Source organism: Lissotriton helveticus, chromosome 8 (genome assembly GCF_964261635.1).
Source record: "Lissotriton helveticus chromosome 8, aLisHel1.1, whole genome shotgun sequence".
NCBI lineage: Eukaryota > Metazoa > Chordata > Amphibia > Caudata > Salamandridae > Lissotriton > Lissotriton helveticus.
Window position 1 is genome coordinate 1,570,007,900 of NC_136069.1, and position 23,212 is coordinate 1,570,031,111.

Consider the following 23,212-nt stretch of genomic DNA (forward strand, 5'->3'; position numbering starts at 1 on the left):
GGACATGGGGAATACATATGCATATTTAATCATGCACACATAACATATGACGGATGACACGTAGGGACACAGAACATGGCAAAATTTACTTTTCCACACGCCGACTGACGAATCTTCGCGAAAGTTTCAAAGCTTGTAGCCCGCTCCGGTCCGCTCCTATCTTGAAAGTTTCGGGGTCATTCATCAAGGGGGGCCTAGAAAAAGGGGAGTCCCAACACATGTTTTCCCCATGCAATTTTCCATAGGAAACTTTAGACACGGCTACAGCCCAAACTGCTGAATGGAATTTTTGTTAAATGGTGTAAATCCGTTCAGTAGTTGCTGAGAAAACCAAAATTTAAAAAGTTTCAATATCTATGGCCGCTCAGGATCCACGCACCCTCCCGATCACAAGCTTTATGCTAATTGGTTGTCAACACTCCAAACCAGGAAGTGTTGGCCGCCATCTTGTGCCTCGGTAGAACCGAAATCAGTCAAACAAACACGCAAAACACGAAATGGGGGCAGGGTAGAAACACCCTAGCCCTGCTTAGGGGGTCCCACAAGGACCCACAGGGCCAAAAAAAAGAATTAAAAAATTTTAAAATTGGCAAAATCCGCGGAGGATCCGCGGATCCGGCCCAAAAAAAAAAAACTAAGTGCAAGCTACCGCACTTCGTTACTATTTCGCCCCCAGGTGGGCCAAGTCCCGGGGGCAATATTTTTATTGTAATAGGGTGCCCAGAGGGGCCCCACAGGGACCGCCACCCCTGGGGCTTTTCAAACATATGTATGGGGGGCTCACAGCCCCCCCAGCCCTAGGACCGCCACCCCGGGGCTTCTACAGTAAAGGGTGGGGGGCTCAAAGGCCCCCCAAGCCTCGGGGACCGCCACCCCCTGAAGCTTTATGAAAAAAACTTGCAGGCAATATGTTTATTGTAATGGGGGCCCAGAGGGGCCCCCTCACCCCCAGGGACCGCCACCCCCGGGGCTTTTCAAACATATGTATGGGGGCTTCTAAAAAACATGGGTGGGCGGCTCAAAGGTCCCCCAAGCCCCGGGGACCGCCATCCCTGGCGCTTTAAGAAAATATTTGCGGGGGGCTCATGCCCCCCCCCCGCAGTCCCGGGGACCACCACCCCCGGGGCATGTGTTTTATTTTTATTAAAATAAAAAAACCTTTGTGGGAGGGCTCAAGCCCCACCCACGCCCTGGGGATCGCCACCTCCTCTGAATATTAAAATTGGGGGGTCCGTAACGGACCCCCCAGCCCCGGGGAACACCACCTCCCCAGGGCTTTGGTAATGTTGGGAGGTCCTGGAGCCCTGTCATGGCCCTGGGGACCGCCACCCCCCAGGGATGGCTCCTGCAGGGTCTCGGGTGCCCACACTGGGACACTGCAGTTTGCTAGTTTGCTATGGCAGGGCAGAAGCCTCGCGGCTCCCAACCTGCCATAGCAAACTCTGCATTGGTATTTGCAAGAGAGAGCAGGAAATCTGCTCTCTCTTCCAAATACTAAAGCAGATTGCTTTTCCAAATGGGGAACTGCATCTTAGCAGCTCTCCGTGTGAAAAAGCAATGCCGGCTCCTGCAGGACGAGGGGAGCCGGCGGGACCGTGGGGGGGATTGGGGACCCCCCCACGGTCCCCAACGGATAGGACCAGCCTGGGGGATGGGGTCCCCGGGGCCACGAGTGGCCCAGGAGGGGGGCCACGCGGCCCCCCTCCCAATGAAAAAAAATAGAAATAAATAAATAAAGCCCGGCCCCGGGGGATGTGGTCCCTGGGGCCAATAGAGGCCTTAGGAGGGGGGCCACGTAGCCCCCCTCCATAAATAAAAAAAAATTATCTGGCCATGCCCCGGGGAATGGGGTCCCTTGGGCAGGAATTGGCCACGGGAGGGGGGCCCACGCGGCCTCCTTCCCGAAGCATTTTTTTTTCTTTCTTAAAATGGGGGTCATGCCTTGCGGGATGGGGTCCCCATGGCCAATAAAATAAAAAAGGAAGGGGGGCCACACAGCCCCCCTTTTAAAAAAAAAGGGCCGGCATTGCGCTGTAGGCCCTGCCCACTCCCTGTAGCACTCTGCAAACGCACCCCCTGGTGCATTGTAAGATGGGGAAGTAATTCCCCTTGAATACAGGGGGTCCCTGGGGCCAACTAGCCCAACAGGAACCTCCAGTATGCACCTGGGGAGCTGCATTGCAGAGAGGGGTTCAGAGGCCATGCCCATTTTTACACCTCTCTGCAATACAGCTCTGTGGTGCTTACTGGAGGTACCTGGTGGGCTAGTTGGACCCCATGGACCCTCAGGATTCTAGGGGAATTACTTCCCCATCTTAAAACGTGCCACGGGGCGCGTTTGCACAGTGGTGAAGGGAGGGGGCGGGGCCTGAGGCGACATGTGTGCAAACATGCCCTGTGGCGCGTTTTAAGTTGGGGAATTAATTCCTCTTCAATCCTGAGGTCCCCTGGGAGCCAACTAGCCCACCAGGTACCTCCAATAAGCGCCACAGAGCTGTGTTGCAGAGTGTTGTAAAAAGGGGCGTGGCCTCTGAACACCTCTCTGCAAAGCAGCTCCCTGGCGCATACTGGAGGTACCTGGTGGGCTAGTTGGCCCCCAGGGAACCTCAGGATTGAAGAGGAATTAATTCCCCAACTTAAAACGCGCCACAGGGCGTGTTTGCACATATGTCACCTCAGGCCTTCCTTCACCACTGGGGTCCCTGGAGGCCAACTAGCCCACTAGGTACCTCCCGTATGCGCCAGGGAGCTGCGTTGCAGAGAGGTGTCCAGAGGCCATGCCCCTTTTTACACCTCTCTGCAACGAAGCTCTGTGGCACTTACTGGAGTTACCTAGTGGGCTAGTTTGACCCTAGGGGCCCTCAGGATTCAAGGGGATGTCCTGCACATCTAACCTGGGCTTCTATTGGAATTCTAAAACGCATATTAGCAAGCCCATTATCGCCGTTTTAGCGGCAGTTTCCTGCTGCTAAAACGTGATAATTTTAACGAGGTTCTTCCTAATATGCGCTTTAATCTCTGAACTTAAAATGGCCACAGAGCATGTTTACACAGTGTTGACGGGAGGGGACGGGGCCTGATGTGATGTGTGCAAACACATCCTGTGGCGCGTTTTCAGTTGGGGAAATAATTCCCCTTCAATCCTGAGGGCCTCTGGGAGCCAACTAGCCCACCAGGTGCTTCCAGTAAGCGCCACTGCGCTGCGTTGCAGAGAGGTGGTCCAGGCGGTGCCCCTTTTTTCTCCTCTCTGCAACACAGCTCTGTGGCGCTTGTTGGAGGTACCTAGTGGGCTAGTTGGACCCTAGGGACCCTCAGAATTTAAGGGGACTTAATCTCTCAACTTAAAACAGCCACAGGGCGTGTTTACACAGTGGTGAAGGGAGGGAACGGGGCCTGAGGTGACATGTGAGCAAATACGCCCTGTGGCGCGTTTTCAGTTGGGGAAATAATTCCCCTTCCAACCTGAGGGCCAACTACCCCACCAGGTGCTTCCAGTAAGCGCCACTGCGCTGCATTGCAGAGAGGTGGTTCAGGCCATGCCCCTTCTTACACCTCTCTGCAACGCAGCTCTGTGGCGCTTACTGGAGGTACCTAGTGGGCTAGTTGGACCCTAGGGACCCTCGGGATTCAAGGGGACTTATTCTCCCAACTTAAAACGGCCGCAGGGCGTGTTTACACAGTGGTGAAGGGAGGGGACCGGGCCTGAGGTGACATGTGCAAATATGCCCTGTGGCGCGTTTTAAGTTGGGAAATAATTCCCCTTCAATCCTGAGGGGCCCTGGGAGCCAACTAGCACACCAGTTGCGTCCAGTAAGCGCCACTGCTATGCGTTGCAGAGAGGTGGTCCAGGCCACGCCCATTTTTACACCACTCTGCAACGCAGCTCTGTGGCGCTTACTGGCGGTGCCTAGGGGGCTAGTTGGACCCTAGGGACCCTCAGGATTCAAGGGGACTTATTCTCCCAACTTAAAATGGCCACAGGGCGTGTTTACACAGTGGTGAAGGGAGGGGACGGGCTTGAGATGACGTGTGCAAACACGCCCTGTTGGAGTTCTGGACTTTTTGGTTCCGTCCAGAGGTGTCAGGGAAAACACCCGAAGACCCCGGAGTTCAACCTGTCTCGGTGCACAAACAAACAGAAACACGGGCTTCTCGATGGTGGCGTCAAAGACCAAAGGTTTATTACTGCAGGGACACAGAAGTCACAGAAACTGCACACGGGCAGTGTCTAGGAGCCTGTTCAATTTGTACAAAGAGGGTTGTTCCTTATATACTAAATATTCTGCTCGGGGCAAATTCTTTACATGTTACCACAGTTCTAAACATTCGTGTCTTAAACAATAAATATTTGGCGTTGCACAGGAATCGTCAACAGTATCTGATGTCAAAACATTACGAATGAGGGGTTCCCACTATTCCATCATAATCCTATGTCAATTTCTCATTCAAGACCCGGACCGCCTCATCGTAAATTTCGTTACCTCCCCCTAATAAAGGCCCAGAAGGAAAGGAGCAGAGCCAGGTGTAGAAGATAGAAAGACAGGATAAGAGATGTTTGTGGGTTGTAAATGGGCACGGTTACCAGCTTCGGCCGCCTAATCATGATCAGGCCAACGAACACAAGAACCAGTATAGCAGGACTGGCCTCAGGCTGGGGAGGCAGTTCTTGCCGAGTCATGCTGCTACAGCGTTGCTGGCCTAAGGTGCACGTGTCACTAGCAAGGTGAATCGCCGGTTAAAGCCTACGTGTCCTTTAATGAAAAGAGGTCATTGCGTGTCCATTGACTATGTGAGGGCAAGGAATACAAAATGGCTTCCGTGTTCTAAGATGGATGCCACGGGTAGAACAGAAATGTGTTTGTAACTGGAGTGCTCTTGCTCGTAGCATAGCGAAAACACCAGGATATACTAAATGGATCATTTGCGGTTCACTGATACCAAAATTATGTATTTACGACAATGTTACAAACACGAGTAAAACCGTCACGGAACCTCAGACCCTCCTTTTGCCCTTACATAGGCAATTACTCAGTCTATGTCAGAGTCAGAGTCTAATTCTATGCTCATTAGGTCAGTGACATGTTGTTGTATCATCATCCTGTCTCGTGCCTTTTCTCCTAATGCAGGTGGTTTTCTGAAACAGGTTGCAGCACAGAGACTACACAGAGCGGGACCACATTGGATAATAAGACAGCACGAGAACAGAAATACTAGGATGACACCAATGACCATCAGAACCTTCCATCCCCACGCTGATACCAGAGTCCAAAACCACTCCATGAAGGACCAGTTTCCCTTATCTACGTGTATAGAGTCGGAAATCTTGTGTAGCTTAGAGATCGCTTCATAGACTGTTGGAGCATTATTTGGAATAAAGACACAGCAGCTCGATTGGATCATTCTGCATACCCCACCTCGATCTGCAAGTATTACGTCTAGAACCATTCGGTTCTGCAACGTCATGAGACGATCCGCCTGAAGCTCAGCTGTTAAGTTACTAAGGGCACCAGCAGTTTCTGTAATAGTATATTCAACTACCCGTGTTAGTTGACGTAGATTTCTACTATTGGCCATAGGCCCCCAAAACGGAAGGAAACCTTTGAAAAAGTCTCCAGCTTCTTGACCAGCGGTATCTTCCTTGCTGAAGACACCTCTTGCTACTCTGGTCTTGTGATAATCTGAAGAAGCAGTGTATGTCGGAGGTAACAATCGAGCAATATAACATGAACCTGAAAAGTCAGCAGGCAGCCATGTATATGCTCTGTCCTGACAGATGAAGTAGGTACCCCTAGCAGTCAGAAAGGCAGGGGAGGAGTTAGACGGAAATACGTAAGTCTCAACGCACTCACTCCTCCCTAGCTGAGCTCTCAGATTTCTCCCATTTCCTTGTAAACAGACCTGACCTCGGTGAGGCACGACCCAAACTGAAGTGGAGCTTTTACGCTTGCTTTCTCCCAAACTAAGGCGATACTCTGTAGAGTTCCAACTCAAATACACCCGTAATTCATCTCTAGGGTAAGATGGAGTATTATTGACGTCTTTAATCATGTCAATAATTCCCTGGACTAAAGCTTTGTTGGCTGAGTTGTATTTAGTGGACCGTGGTGGACGCGGAGGATAGGTCTCAAGGGCATATGAAAAAATGGTCTGAAAGGCCTGAAATGATCCATTGTAGCTAAAAGGCAAGACTAGATAGGGAATGCCTTTATCCATAGTGTGAGGTATCAGGCCACACACCCAGCAGTCTGTAGTATTAACTACCAGTTGGTGTTGATGCAAGAGCTGTACAAATGTATTGTTAATAAATTCTGAGCGTCGAGCTTGTTCGTGTTCAGGAAATGAGTGAAAAGAATGCATAGAAGAAACCGTAGAAGTAGTAGGATCAAGGGGAGGTACTGTAGTTACTGGCATAAAAATCAAATGTACACCAAAGACGATTCCACCCACCAACGTTATCAAAACAATTAAAAATGTAACTGCACATTGCATTAGAAAGCATTTGCTGTGAAGTATTCTGTACAGTCTATTTCTGCGAACATGAATTACATTTTCTCGTTGCAGCTCAGGAAGCTCCATCTTCTACGACCGTTCGCGACCACTGATGATGTGTACGTAGATGAAAATGCCTCTATCAGCCCTGGGAGTTCCCAGAACTAACAGAAAGATCGACCTTGTGTCTGACCCCCGCAGATTCAACTAGGCACACAGCCACGACCCTACGGCTACCCAGACGGCAAGGCAATTTTAAAACAAAAAGAAACAATACAAAGTATTAGCAAACTTCCTGGCTGGAGGCAATGTATAGAAAATTCAAATCTGAAAATAGGCAGTTTCCTGCTTTATTTGTCCATATTGCGAGAACGTAAGTTGTATCTCAGTTTTGAAGGAGCTGTCTGATTTGGAAACAGTGTATCTTCAGCCGACGTTGCAATGTTCACGTTTTCAGATGACAAATGTTCTTTTGGTGCAGATGGCAAATGTTCGTTGAGTGTGGATGACAAATGTTCAGGGTTCAAAAGAGCAGTTTCAAGAGGGGAGTCAGAATTTGGTGAATCAGTGATCAGTTCTGCATCGCTGAAAGGTATGAACCTGGGGACTTGTTCCGTTTCAGAGGCACCGATTCCTTTCTTTACCCAGTTGTCGTAAGGAAGTGGCAGAGGCACACGTTTGACATGTGTCGTATGGATCCAGTTCTTCCTTCCGGCCACACGAATAGCAGTTCTCGTTGCTAGTAGGACTTGGAAAGGGCCAATGAATCTGGGCTGAAGATTTTTCGTTCTTGCAAAATTTCTAATGACCACCTGATCACCCGGTTTCAGCTGATGGCCTGGACTCTCCGGTGGCTTTGGCAATGCATCGAAAACCTGTTGGTGAATAAGACTCAATTTAGCAGTCAAGTCGAAAAGGTAATCAATTAACATTGGGTATTCCAGCTGCTTGAATTCTTTTGGTCTAGGTACCCCCCAAACATTTGCAGGACGACCAAAAACTATTTCATAAGGACTAAGCCCTACTCTAGAATGTACAGTTGCTCTTGTTGATAGCAAAGCCAAAGGCAATGCGTCTGGCCAGGACAAACCCGTGGATGCTTGTATCTTAGCAAGTTTCAGTTTAAGGGTGCCATTGTAACCCTCGACTAAACCCGCGGACTGGGGATGATTCGCACTATGAAACTTCTGTCTAATCCCTAGGCCGGCACACACACTCTGCATAACTTTCCCTACGAACTCACTTCCGTTATCTGACCATACAATCCGTGGCATTCCGTATCTGGGGAAGTATTCTTTAAGAAGAATTTTGGCAGTGGATAAGGCAGTATTGTCCTTTAGCGGGTATGCTTCGATCCATCTGGAGAAAGCACAAACTACCACTAGGACGTATTTCAGATTATTACAACGATCCATGTGAATGAAGTCTAGCTGGATCACTTCAAAGGGGCAGGAAGGAGGAGCGAAATGACCTGCAGGTGTGGGGATTCCCTTGCCAGGATTATGCATCAAGCATACCATACAATTTCTCACCACTCTCTCTGCACACTTACTAATCCCATCATTCTTCCAGACCGGAGCCAACATCTTACAAATCCCTTTTGAACTGATGTGTGCTGTTCCATGTGCCATCGTCACTACTGCAAGCACATACGCATCAGGCAACATCCAACGCTGTTGTTCCGACAAGTCAATCCAACATCCACTCGAGTCCAATTTACCCGTGCTCTCTCTCCATGCAAGTTTTTCCTCCTCAGTCGCCTCTTTCTGAATTTCTTTCACGCTTTCCACTGTGTCTTCACACATTCCAGACTCAGAAATCCATCTTGCAGACGTTGCAACATACATTCTACTCATCATATTTCTAGCTGTCTGTTTTGCAGTCTCATCAGCAAAAGCATTCCCACGACCAACATCATCCGTGATTGCTTTATGAGCACTGCATTTCACAATCGCAACTTCAGTCGGCAAGGTTAGAGATTCCAACAAGTCATTAACTAGCTGACCATGTTGAATCTTAGTCCCATGGGACGTAATGAAACCTCTCTCTTTCCACAAACGGCCAAAACTATGGGCCACGCCGAACGCGTACTGACTATCTGTGAACACATTCACTCTCTTTCCCTTAGCTAAAACGCACGCTCTTGTCAGCGCGATCAATTCTGCGGCCTGGGCAGAATTCTGACTCACTCTTGCAGTCTCCACAATCGTACTCAAAGTCGTTACTGCATAAGCAGCAGTCACATCACCATTCTCTAATTTGAAGCAAGACCCGTCAACATACAACGTGCCATCTGGATCTGATAACGGAGTGTCTTTTAGATCAATTCGTCCTTTTGTTTCTTCCTCAGTTTTGAAATAACAGTCGTGTGGTTCGGAATCACTCGACTCTTGGCTAGTCGGCAACAATGTTGCTGGATTCAATACATTGCATCTTTTGATCTGAATGTGACTAGCTAACAGTGTCAGTTCATAACCTGATAATCTAGCACTGGTAAGGTGCTGCGTCTTGGTTCGGTTCATGAGTGTATCCACCGCATGAGGAACCATAACTACTAGCATGTTGTTCATTACTAAACCAGCAGATTGTCGAATGGAGGCTGCAGCTGCGGCTGTAGCTCTCAAGCAACTAGGCAACGCTCTAGCTACTGGATCTAATGTTGATGAAAAATACGCACAAGGGCGTTGTTTATCACCAAATTTCTGCGTCAACACACTTAATGCACAACCTTCTCTCTCGTGGACATAGAGCGTGAATGGCTTACTGTAGTCGGGTGTACCCAATACAGGTGCTGAACACAGTGCATTTCGTAACTCAGAAAAACTCTGCTGACATTCTGCAGACCATGGTACCGGACTCGGAACATTTTTCCCAGTCAAGGCTACCAATGGTTTTGCTAAAAGAGAAAAATTTGGGATCCATTGCCTACAATATGAGGTAATACCTAAAAAGGCACGTACTTCTCTCTGCGTGCTAGGAACATTCATCTGTGTAATTGCTTTTATTCTCTCTGGGGTCAACTTCCTTCCCTCCTTTGACAAGAGATGACCTAGGTAGGTCACTTCTTGGCAGCAGTATTGTATTTTTGAAGGTGACACCTTGTGGTTCAAATTTGACAAATGATGCAATAAAGAAATCGTAGCTGTTTTGCAAGTTTCCTTGTCATCAGCAGCCACTAGAAGATCATCGACATATTGTACTAAAGCAGAACCAGGAGGAAGTACGAAGGAATCTAACTGGCCTTTTAATGCTTGACTGTAAATGGATGGGCTTTCACAATAGCCTTGTGGAGCGCGTTTAAACCTGAAGCTTCGTCCTCCTAGAGAGAAACCGAAGATATCTCTGCTTTCTTCGGCTATCGGAATGCTGAAAAAGGCATTTTTCAAGTCGACAACCGAAAACCATGCTGCTGTAGCAGGAATCAACGTTAACAACGCAGTAATGTCTGGAACCACAGGAAACTGTGGAATCACAATTTTATTAACCTCTCTGAGATCAATTACAAACCTATATACTGGAGGTTTTGTTGGGTCAGTTCGTTTCAAAATAGGCAGTACAGGACTATTACAGACATTACCTCTAGTTTCTTCTATAACGTCTTTCTCAATCAGATCATGCACTATCAGTAGGAGCGCACGCTCACCTTCACTAGAGATTCTGTATTGTGGAATTCGTGGAAGTTTGACATTTGCTTTCAAAGTTATTACATAGGGTGGAATTTCCAATAGACCTACATCATTAGGACCAGTCGCCCAAAGAGTATCAGGGAGTGAACGCAGCTCTGGTGGGAGCGCATCCATCGACAAGTACATCGGAGAGATTATTCTTTTACCCAACGTAAGCTGTACTCCTTCTGGAGAACAGTACAATGTCGCGTACAGGCGTTTTAACAAGTCTAAACCAAGCAGATTTTCGTTACAACCTGTCGTCAAAATCAAGGGTGATTTCAATTGACGGGGTCCAACAGAAATAGACAAAGGACCAGAAACCGGATTGTGAACAGGGGCGCCCGAAAAACCTACTGAAACGTTTGTTGAGCCAGACAAAGGTGCGCCAGGGAGTTTCGCATGTATGATAGAACTTTTTGCTGCACCAGTATCCAACAGAAACGGTTCGACTATACCTGATGTTGCTACTGCGACATAAGGCCCACTCTGATCTACTGGAACTGATACTACTCCCTCTCTTTGTCCATGGCTGTCCTAGTATTCACTTTGCTGAACTTCCTCACTAGCTTCATAATAGTCTTCAACATGATACTGTGGAGACCTATTCTGTTGGGCAGATTGTCCATTTCGCTGGTCGAAATAATTAGAAGGGCGATCACTCGTCTGCGGAGGCATAGCACCTCGTCCTCGACCTCTAGAGTTTTGCATGGAACTACCACGACCTCTCTGAGCTGCCGCAGCATTATTTTGTGCCCGAACTGGACACTCATTTTTGTAATGACCTTCCACTTTGCAATAAGCACATTGATTCCATTGGTATTGTGGCCTTTGAAAATTATAATCCGTTCTTTGATATGACCCTTGCTGCATATTAGTCTGATTCGTGCGAGGCGGATAAGCTTGCTGTAAAAGTACTTTAGTTTTTAAATCTTTCGTCTTTTTATCTGATTTTTCCTTCTCTTCTTTATCCCTATTTTCATAGTACTGGGCAGTCGCAAGTATTTGCGCAGTCGTAGAGACAGCCCACGCACTTTCAGAATTCTTTAATTTACCACTAAGTTCTGGCAACAGATTGTGCACAAATTTATCAACAAATAATCTCTGGCCTCCTTCTGTGCTCATATCCTGACCACTATGATCCACGAAAGTCTCCTCGAATCTTGTGAAAAAGTCGGAGACGCTTTCGTCTTTCTTTTGTTTGCACGCGGACAATTTGTCCCAGTTAACGCGCAATGCTGGCATCAAGGTTTTCATTAAATCGATTATTCTACCAGGCAAATTAGCAATTAGGGGTTCTGGTTTGGAACCACCTATTTGTTGACCATCTGCTGCAATTATAGCTGCCCAGTCACCACCTAGGGCAACTGGATGATTCTCTTTATGAATTTTAGCCCAAATTGGTTGCGGTACTACATTACCAAATAGCAGATCTATGTCAGCAAGATTCAATACACAAGCGTCAACTGTTTGAGCCAACTCTTTGTAGTACCCTGCAGGATTTTTACGCGGATCTGGCAAGGCCTGTTTCACTGCTAATACTTCAGCTCGCTTCCATGGAATATGTATCCATACTCTCTGGAATTGGGCCGGAGCGGCTGCAATACCAAGCGGTGCATTAGCTTGCACAGCTTCACGCCAAATTGGTGGAACCTCTCTCATTGGGTATTGACGATTTTGTTTCGTACTACGTTTCTCTAACTCTCTCGGTGAACGAAGGGATGAGTCGGTCCTATAACTTAGAACCAGTTCCATCGCTTCTTTTATATTTTGTCCAACTATCATACCTGCAGCAAACTCTTTCTGAACATTAATTAATTCTCCTAGATTTGATTCAGTGTCATCCTCTTCCAATTCCTCACGTAGAAGGAAACACATTTCGTCGAACACATATCGTTGTGTCGGTTCATTCCATTGCATAAATGTATCTAATACATTTTGTATACTATATCTTCCAACTTTTGAAACCCATCTAAGAGCAGTCGAATCTAATATTCCTCGCTCTTCAGTACTGGGAAGCTGACTACGCCTCTGCACAGAGTCAGAGGTAGGAGTCTTAATCAGAGTTTTATAGAAGGGAGATAGAATATTGGAGACAGAATCAGTGATTCTCCGACGAACAGAAAGCGGAGTCATAATATTAGCAGAAGCAGTAAATAGAGTAGCAGTTGGAACAGATAGATTAGGAACAGTAGGAGTAGCAGGAAAAATAGCTTGTGAACTAGCAGGTGTGAGCGACACAGGCATAGGTAAAGAAGCCGGCAACCCTGGAAGAGGGGTTGTCGAAGGAACATTAATATTGACCACAGGAGGTACAGGAACTTGATTCAGGGGAGCGGGAACACCAGGTTGTCCAGCAACCGGTAATTGAACATTCGGTATAGGTGGAGCCGTAGCACCCTGTGCATACGGTGGGGGTGATCGTAACAAGTAAGACAACAGGGGATCCTTTTCAGGGTCCTCTACTATCTTAGCTGTACTCGATGGCAAAGCAGGATAGCACTTGTCTATCGCTAAATTACGCTCTCTATTGGCCACCTCCATCGCTTTTTCAGACTCGTTGAGTTGCAGCTGCCTAGCAGACTGTTCTACAGTCAACTCTTGCTCTTTCTGTTCTTTCTTCAACCTTTTAATTTCTCTCTGTTTAGATTCTTTTCGCCAATAACGGAAAGAATCAAACATTGCCGGCCGGGCTTTCTTCTTAAACAACCTTCTTTCTAGATTATCGAGAACTTCAGGTTCAAAACTACCATGTAGTGGCCAACTAAGGACACCATCTTTCTCTGTGAAGCGGATCCATACCTCGTTATAAGAGATAGGGCCCACACCAAATTTGCAATATAGATCATAAAGGGGAGTTCCAATCGGAGGAACCAAACACGAGTCCTCCAACTGGGAATCACTGTTGCAACTGAAACAAGACAACATACAATTTTTCCGACTTACCATTTTATAATCCGGAACACAAAACAAACGAGACACAAACAGAAAAAAAAAATTGCGCACTCGAACCAAAAACTTAGGCCTACCAGAACTGACAAATGTATCGATACCTGAACTGAACAGAATGATTATCGTGATAATCTTACAGAACTGAACTGAACTGAGAACTAAAAGGATTATCCCAACAGGAGCAACCCTCACAAAATACTTAACTGAGGCACTGAAGACGTCACCAAGGAGAAACCCGTCACGTCTCGCCGTACTGAGGACTGCACCTCGGGTCCAAGACAGGGCGACGGTCAAGGCAACGGACCACTGCAGCCGTCTGAACGGGAACCCTCGTGGAAGAGAACGTCGGGGCCACTTTTGCGATATGCCGGGATCGATGAAGTGGGGCGCCTCCCTCTGAAATCTTCCCACGAAGCTCCTCGAACTCTTCAGGCTTTTGGACCGGTACCGAATGACGTCGCCCCACGTTGGGCGCCAATTGGAGTTCTGGACTTTTTGGTTCCGTCCAGAGGTGTCAGGGAAAACACCCGAAGACCCCGGAGTTCAACCTGTCTCGGTGCACAAACAAACAGAAACACGGGCTTCTCGATGGTGGCGTCAAAGACCAAAGGTTTATTACTGCAGGGACACAGAAGTCACAGAAACTGCACACGGGCAGTGTCTAGGAGCCTGTTCAATTTGTACAAAGAGGGTTGTTCCTTATATACTAAATATTCTGCTCGGGGCAAATTCTTTACATGTTACCACAGTTCTAAACATTCGTGTCTTAAACAATAAATATTTGGCGTTGCACAGGAATCGTCAACAGTATCTGATGTCAAAACATTACGAATGAGGGGTTCCCACTATTCCATCATAATCCTATGTCAATTTCTCATTCAAGACCCGGACCGCCTCATCGTAAATTTCGTTACCTCCCCCTAATAAAGGCCCAGAAGGAAAGGAGCAGAGCCAGGTGTAGAAGATAGAAAGACAGGATAAGAGATGTTTGTGGGTTGTAAATGGGCACGGTTACCAGCTTCGGCCGCCTAATCATGATCAGGCCAACGAACACAAGAACCAGTATAGCAGGACTGGCCTCAGGCTGGGGAGGCAGTTCTTGCCGAGTCATGCTGCTACAGCGTTGCTGGCCTAAGGTGCACGTGTCACTAGCAAGGTGAATCGCCGGTTAAAGCCTACGTGTCCTTTAATGAAAAGAGGTCATTGCGTGTCCATTGACTATGTGAGGGCAAGGAATACAAAATGGCTTCCGTGTTCTAAGATGGATGCCACGGGTAGAACAGAAATGTGTTTGTAACTGGAGTGCTCTTGCTCGTAGCATAGCGAAAACACCAGGATATACTAAATGGATCATTTGCGGTTCACTGATACCAAAATTATGTATTTACGACAATGTTACAAACACGAGTAAAATCGTCACGGAACCTCACTGTGGGGCGTTTTAAGTTTGGGAATTAAGTCCCCTTTAATCCCGAGAGTCACTGGGTCCAACTAATCCACCATGTACCTCCAGTAAGCACCACAGAGCTGCGTTGCAGAGAGGTGGTCCGAGGCCATGCCCCATTTTACACCTCTCTGCGATGCAACTCTGTGGCACTTACTGGACATACCTGGTGAGTTAGTTGGCCCCCAGGGACCCTCAGGATTCAAGGGGACTTTATCCCTCAACTTAAAACGCCCACAGGGCGTGTTTGCACACGTCACCCCAGGCTCCCCCTCCCTTCACTAGTGTGCACATGCACCCCGTGGCGCGTTTTAAGGGGTAGTTTTAATCCCCTGCCCTATTATGTAGTAGGGGCTTACAGAGGAGGTCATGCTAATCACAGGTGTACCCCCACGCATAGTGTTCCCTAGTGTATGTAGGTGTTTTCACTGTATTCTAAGTGTATTTTAGCATAGAACTGGCTCTAGGACTGGTTAGTCAGAGTCAGTTACCACCAGTACCAATCTGAAAAAGTTGAGGGTGCAGGATGATTTTGCAACAAGGCTTCTTTCTGCTCCTCTGTTTGTTCTTTCTGCACGTCTTCCTTCTTCCTGCACTTTTCTTCGTCTTTGAGGACTTCTGTTGCTTTTTTCTGCATTTCTTTTTTTCCTTTCTGTGTGTTTTTTCTTCTTTCTTCACATGTCCTACCTCTGTAGGTATGGTTAGAAAATAGCATTAAAAAAAACCTTTGAAATTAACTGAAAAACCCATTGGTTTCAGGCACGTTATAGTTACAAATTAGCATTTAAAAAACCTTTGAAATTCACTGAAAAAAACCATATGTTTCAGGGCTGTTATAGTTAGCTGGACATTTCACTCGTACAAAACCAGTGAAATTCCCCTGTTATAGTTAGTTCAGCTAACTATAACTTGTGCGCCCACAATGCACTGCGGGTGACGTCACATATTACAGCACTCATGACATGGTCAGTGACATCACTGATGACATCTCAAATGACATCACTGATGACATAATCCTTGTGATAGAGTGGCAGACCTCCTCTCACCCTAATATAACCTTTGATACACACACTCAAAAATAGTAAGTAACATTTTCAAAACAATGGACATACCAATACCACTTACAACACACCTATTCAGTAATTCCAAGATCTACACACACATCCACTCATTCACCAACAGTCCTATACAGTCACTCATACATGTACTCACTCATCATATGTACTCATACACCTATACATCCTGTTACACACTGACACTCATCCATAGTTACTCACACACACATAGTCACACATGCAAACAAAGTATCAAACATCCATTAAATTGCATATACAGTTATATAAACACCACCACACTTACTGCTACAGAAACTTACACATACTTACTCTCTTAGGCAATCACTTATAGAAACACATACTAATTTATACAGGAACTTTTCCAATCTCTCACTCTCACATATACTCACTTATATACAGCAATACTCACATATACTAGTTTAAAACATATGTAGTTACTCATAAAGACACTATTGAGACAGTCATTCACTCACTAACACACCCATGCACACACTCATCCACCCATACAGTCCTGCACGCATGCTGTCTTCAACACATGCAAACAGTGAGTCACTCATTCATGCATCTATGCACTATGTAATATCCCCCACCGAACCATACAGACACTCATACTGATACTCAAACAACCAACTAATAACCCATATAGATACTCATGTAGCTACTCACCAACCCATGCAGCCACTTATACACAAGGCGAGAGACTGATACAGATATTTACATATTTAAACATTACTCACTAACCCATGTATTCACTAAGATACACTTAATCAGTCAGTTATACAATCAATTTTCCCCCCAAAAAATTATCCATTTAGGCACATATACCCATTTATTCTTCCATCGACCTTGAGATGTACATATATAACACATATTTAATTTTCAGAAAAACACACATTCACTGGATGATGTCATCAGTGATGTCATCAATGATGTCACTGACCATGTCATGAGTGATGTAATATGTGACGTCATCAGCAGTGCATTGCGGGTGCACGAGTTATAGTTAGCTGAGCTAACTATAATGGGGAAATTTCACTGGTTTTGTATGAGTGAAATGTCCAGCTAACTATATCAGCCCTGAAACATATATATATATCCTCATCAACCCTTAAACTCAACCAGCCGTAAAGCCTAAATATACTCTTACCACCCAATACCCTTGCCCACCCCATAGCCCTAAAAGTACCACCAAATACCCTCACCTGTCCCTAAATCCTAAAAACACCCTTATCACTCAGTATCCTTAGCCACCCCTAGCCCTAAAAGTACCCTTACCACCAAATACCCTCACCTGTCCCTAAATCCTAAAAACATCCTTACCACGCACTACCCTTAGCCATCCGTAAACCGTAAAAACACCTTACCACCTAAATGCCTGACCCACCCTAAAACCTAAAAACACACTTACCACCTAATACCCCTTACCCACCCTAAACTCTAATAACACCCTATTCCACCTGACACCATAAAACACCCTTTACCACCCAATACTCCTGCCCACCTTTAACCCTAAAAATACCCTTATCACCCAATACCCTTACCCACCCCTAAACATCCTTACTACTCAATGGCCTTACCCACCCCTGAACCCTAAAACAACTTTACCACCCAATATCCTTACCCACCCCATAACATACCCTTACCACCCAATACCCTTACTCACCCGTAAACCCTAAAAATACCCTTACCACCCTATATCCCTACCCACCGTAAACCCTAAAAACACCTACCACCCAATACCCTTACCCACCCCTACACAGTAAAAAAAAGCATGACCACCCAATACCCTTACCAACCCTTGAACCCTTAAAACAGCCATACCGCAATTCTAAAATATATATATATATATATATATATATATATATATATATATATATATATATATATATATATATATATATATATATATATATCCAAACATATGCAGTCCCAACATTTAGGAAGAGCTCGTGGAAGCCAAAATCGTTTGCAGCAAATCTTTATTCATGGAAGTCAGCAGGCGAAGCAGGGATTCATAGGAAGGGCAGAATCGTGCCATAACTTGCAACCAGCTAGACGCGTTTCGAGCAACCTCTTCATCAGTAGCTGGTATTCGGAGAACAAGGGGAAAAAAGTGTTCGTAGGCTCACTGGCTATTTCAACCATCTCCCCCCCTATTGGGCGTGGCTCCTGGCATTATGGGAGATGTAGTCAATGCTCCTTGTCAACCCCAGTGGGTACGTTGTTCCCCCGTCCTAATGTCCATCAATATCGGCGCCACTTCAAAGAGTCTCTGCGCCGCTTTGTTGCTGACTTCCTTGCCGTCACACACACCCTTCTGCCTGAGTGCGTGAGAGCTCCCTCCACTAAGATGCTGCGGCTCGTGCCGCCGCAGTGGACCCGCTCTGGAACGCGGTCGGCTCTTCCTACGACCAAGGGCGGCCGTTAATAAATCCAAACATATGCAGTCCCAACATTTAGGAAGAGCTCGTGGAAGCCAAAATCGTTTGCAGCAAATCTTTATTCATGGAAGTCAGCAGGCCAAACAGGGATTCATAGGAAGGGCAGAATCGTGCCATAAGTTGCAACCAGCTAGACGCGTTTCGAGCAACCTCTTCATCAGTAGCTGGTATTCGGAGAACAAGGGGAAAAAAGTGTTCGTAGGCTCACTGGCTATTTCAACCATCTCCCGCCCCATTGGGCGTGGCTCCTGGCATTATGGGAGATGTAGTCAATGCTCAAATATCAACCCCAGTGGGTACGTTGTTCCCCCGTCCTAATGTCCATCAATATCGGCGCCACTTCAAAGAGTCTCTGCGCCGCTTTGTTGCTGACTTCCTTGCCGTCACACACACCCTTCTGCCTGAGTGCGTGAGAGCTCCCTCCACTAAGATGCTGCGGCTCGTGCCGCCGCAGTGGACCCGCTCTGGAACGCGGTCGGCTCTTCCTACGACCAAGGGCGGCCGTTATTAAATCCAAACATATGCAGTCCCAACATTTAGGAAGAGCTCGTGGAAGCCAAAATCGTTTGCAGCAAATCTTTATTCATGGAAGTCAGCAGGCCAAACAGGGATTCATAGGAAGGGCTGAATCGTGCCATAAGTTGCAACCAGCTAGACGCGTTTCGAGCAACCTCTTCATCAGTAGCTGGTATTCGGAGAACAAGGGGAAAAAAGTGTTCGTAGGCTCACTGGCTATTTCAACCATCTCCCGCCCCATTGGGCGTGGCTCCTGGCATTATGGGAGATGTAGTCAATGCTCCTTGTCAACCCCAGTGGGTACGTTGTTCCCCCGTCCTAATGTCCATCAATATCGGCGCCACTTCAAAGAGTCTCTGCGCCGCTTTGTTGCTGACTTCCTTGCCGTCACACACACCCTTCTGCCTGAGTGCGTGAGAGCTCCCTCCACTAAGATGCTGCGGCTCGTGCCGCCGCAGTGGTCCCGCTCTGGAACGCGGTCGGTTCTTCCTATGACCAAGGGCGGCCGTTAATAAATCCAAACATATGCAGTCCCAACATTTAGGAAGAGCTCGTGGAAGCCAAAATCGTTTGCAGCAAATCTTTATTCATGGAAGTCAGCAGGCCAAACAGGGATTCATAGGAAGGGCAGAATCGTGCCATAAGTTGCAACCAGCTAGACGCGTTTCGAGCAACCTCTTCATCAGTAGCTGGTATTCGGAGAACAAGGGGAAAAAAGTGTTCGTAGGCTCACTGGCTATTTCAACCATCTCCCGCCCCATTGGGCGTGGCTCCTGGCATTATGGGAGATGTAGTCAATGCTCCTTGTCAACCCCAGTGGGTACGTTGTTCCCCCGTCCTAATGTCCATCAATATCGGCGCCACTTCAAAGAGTCTCTGCGCCGCTTTGTTGCTGACTTCCCTGCCGTCACACACACCCTTCTGCCTGAGTGCGTGAGAGCTCCCTCCACTAAGATGCTGCGGCTCGTGCCGCCGCAGTGGACCCGCTCTGAAACGCGGTCGGCTCTTCCTACGACCAAGGGCGGCCGTTAATAAATCCAAACATATGCAGTCCCAACATTTAGGAAGAGCTCGTGGAAGCCAAAATCGTTTGCAGCAAATCTTTATTCATGGAAGTCAGCAGGCCAAACAGGGATTCATAGGAAGGGCAGAATCGTGCCATAAGTTGCAACCGGCTAGACGCGTTTCGAGCAACCTCTTCATCAGTAGCTGGTATTCGGAGAACAAGGGGAAAAAAGTGTTCGTAGGCTCACTGGCTATTTCAACCATCTCCCGCCCCATTGGGCGTAGCTCCTGGCATTATGGGAGATGTAGTCAATACTCCTTGTCAACCCCAGTGGGTACGTTGTTCCCCCGTCCTAATGTCCATCAATATCGGCGCCACTTCAAAGAGTCTCTGCGCCGCTTTGTTGCTGACTTCCTTGCCGTCACACACACCCTTCTGCCTGAGTGCGTGAGAGCTCCCTCCACTAAGATGCTGCGGCTCGTGCCGCCGCAGTGGACCCGCTCTGGAACGCGGTCGGCTCTTCCTACGACCAAGGGCGGCCGTTAATAAATCCAAACATATGCAGTCCCAACATTTAGGAAGAGCTCGTGGAAGCCAAAATCGTTTGCAGCAAATCTTTATTCATGGAAGTCAGCAGGCCAAACAGGGATTCATAGGAAGGGCAGAATCGTGCCATAAGTTGCAACCAGCTAGACGCGTTTCGAGCAACCTCTTCATCAGTAGCTGGTATTCGGAGAACAAGGGGAAAAAAGTGTTCGTAGGCTCACTGGCTATTTCAACCATCTCCCGCCCCATTGGGCGTGGCTCCTGGCATTATGGGAGATGTAGTCAATGCTCCTTGTCAACCCCAGTGGGTACGTTGTTCCCCCGTCCTAATGTCCATCAATATCGGCGCCACTTCAAAGAGTCTCTGCGCCGCTTTGTTGCTGACTTCCTTGCCGTCACACACACCCTTCTGCCTGAGTGCGTGAGAGCTCCCTCCACTAAGATGCTGCGGCTCGTGCCGCCGCAGTGGACCCGCTCTGGAACGCGGTCGGCTCTTCCTACGACCAAGGGCGGCCGTTAATAAATCCAAACATATGCAGTCCCAACATTTAGGAAGAGCTCGTGGAAGCCAAAATCGTTTGCAGCAAATCTTTATTCATGGAAGTCAGCAGGCCAAACAGGGATTCATAGGAAGGGCAGAATCGTGCCATAAGTTGCAACCAGCTAGACGCGTTTCGAGCAACCTCTTCATCAGTAGCTGGTATTCGGAGAACAAGGGGAAAAAAGTGTTCATAGGCTCACTGGCTATTTCAACCATCTCCCGCCCCATTGGGCGTGGCTCCTGGCATTATGGGAGATGTAGTCAATGCTCCTTGTCAACCCCAGTGGGTACGTTGTTCCCCCGTCCTAATGTCCATCAATATCGGCGCCACTTCAAAGAGTCTCTGCGCCGCTTTGTTGCTGACTTCCTTGCCGTCACACACACCCTTCTGCCTGAGTGCATGAGAGCTCCCTCCACTAAGATGCTGCGGCTCGTGCCACCGCAGTGGACCCGCTCTGGAACGCGGTCGGCTCTTCCTACGACCAAGGGCGGCCGTTAATAAATCCAAACATATGCAGTCCCAACATTTAGGAAGAGCTCGTGGAAGCCAAAATCGTTTGCAGCAAATCTTTATTCATGGAAGTCAGCAGGCCAAACAGGGATTCATAGGAAGGGCAGAATCGTGCCATAAGTTGCAACCAGCTAGACGCGTTTCGAGCAACCTCTTCATCAGTAGCTGGTATTCGGAGAACAAGGGGAAAAAAGTGTTCGTAGGCTCACTGGCTATTTCAACCATCTCCCGCCCCATTGGGCGTGGCTCCTGGCATTATGGGAGATGTAGTCAATGCTCCTTGTCAACCCCAGTGGGTACGTTGTTCCCCCGTCCTAATGTCCATCAATATCGGCGCCACTTCAAAGAGTCTCTGCGCCGCTTTGTTGCTGACTTCCTTGCCGTCACACACACCCTTCTGCCTGAGTGCGTGAGAGCTCCCTCCACTAAGATGCTGCGGCTCGTGCCGCCGCAGTGGACCCGCTCTGAAACGCGGTCGGCTCTTCCTACGACCAAGGGCGGCCGTTAATAAATCCAAACATATGCAGTCCCAACATTTAGGAAGAGCTCGTGGAAGCCAAAATCGTTTGCAGCAAATCTTTATTCATGGAAGTCAGCAGGCCAAACAGGGATTCATAGGAAGGGCAGAATCGTGCCATAAGTTGCAACCAGCTAGACGCGTTTCGAGCAACCTCTTCATCAGTAGCTGGTATTCGGAGAACAAGGGGAAAAAAGTGTTCGTAGGCTCACTGGCTATTTCAACCATCTCCCGCCCCATTGGGCGTGGCTCCTGGCATTATGGGAGATGTAGTCAATGCTCCTTGTCAACCCCAGTGGGTACGTTGTTCCCCCGTCCTAATGTCCATCAATATCGGCGCCACTTCAAAGAGTCTCTGCGCCGCTTTGTTGCTGACTTCCTTGCCGTCACACACACCCTTCTGCCTGAGTGCATGAGAGCTCCCTCCACTAAGATGCTGCGGCTCGTGCCGCCGCAGTGGACCCGCTCTGGAACGCAGTCGGCTCTTCCTACGACCAAGGGCGGCCGTTAATAAATCCAAACATATGTAGTCCCAACATTTAGGAAGAGCTCGTGGAAGCCAAAATCGTTTGCAGCAAATCTTTATTCATGGAAGTCAGCAGGCCAAACAGGGATTCATAGGAAGGGCAGAATCGTGCCATAAGTTGCAACCAGCTAGACGCGTTTCGAGCAACCTCTTCATCAGTAGCTGGTATTCGGAGAACAAGGGGAAAAAAGTGTTCGTAGGCTCACTGGCTATTTCAACCATCTCCCGCCCCATTGGGCGTGGCTCCTGGCATTATGGGAGATGTAGTCAATGCTCCTTGTCAACCCCAGTGGGTACGTTGTTCCCCCGTCCTAATGTCCATCAATATCGGCGCCACTTCAAAGAGTCTCTGCGCCGCTTTGTTGCTGACTTCCTTGCCGTCACACACACCCTTCTGCCTGAGTGCGTGAGAGCTCCCTCCACTAAGATGCTGCGGCTCGTGCCGCCGCAGTGGTCCCGCTCTGGAACGCGGTCGGCTCTTCCTATGACCAAGGGCGGCCGTTAATAAATCCAAACATATGCAGTCCCAACATTTAGGAAGAGCTCGTGGAAGCCAAAATCGTTTGCAGCAAATCTTTATTCATGGAAGTCAGCAGGCCAAACAGGGATTCATAGGAAGGGCAGAATCGTGCCATAAGTTGCAACCAGCTAGAAGCGTTTCGAGCAACCTCTTCATCAGTAGCTGGTATTCGGAGAACAAGGGGAAAAAAGTGTTCGTAGGCTCACTGGCTATTTCAACCATCTCCCGCCCCATTGGGCGTGACTCCTGGCATTATGGGAGATGTAGTCAATGCTCCTTGTCAACCCCAGTGGGTACGTTGTTCCCCCGTCCTAATGTCCATCAATATCGGCGCCACTTCAAAGAGTCTCTGCGCCGCTTTGTTGCTGACTTCCTTGCCGTCACACACACCCTTCTGCCTGAGTGCGTGAGAGCTCCCTCCACTAAGATGCTGCGGCTCGTGCCGCCGCAGTGGACCCGCTC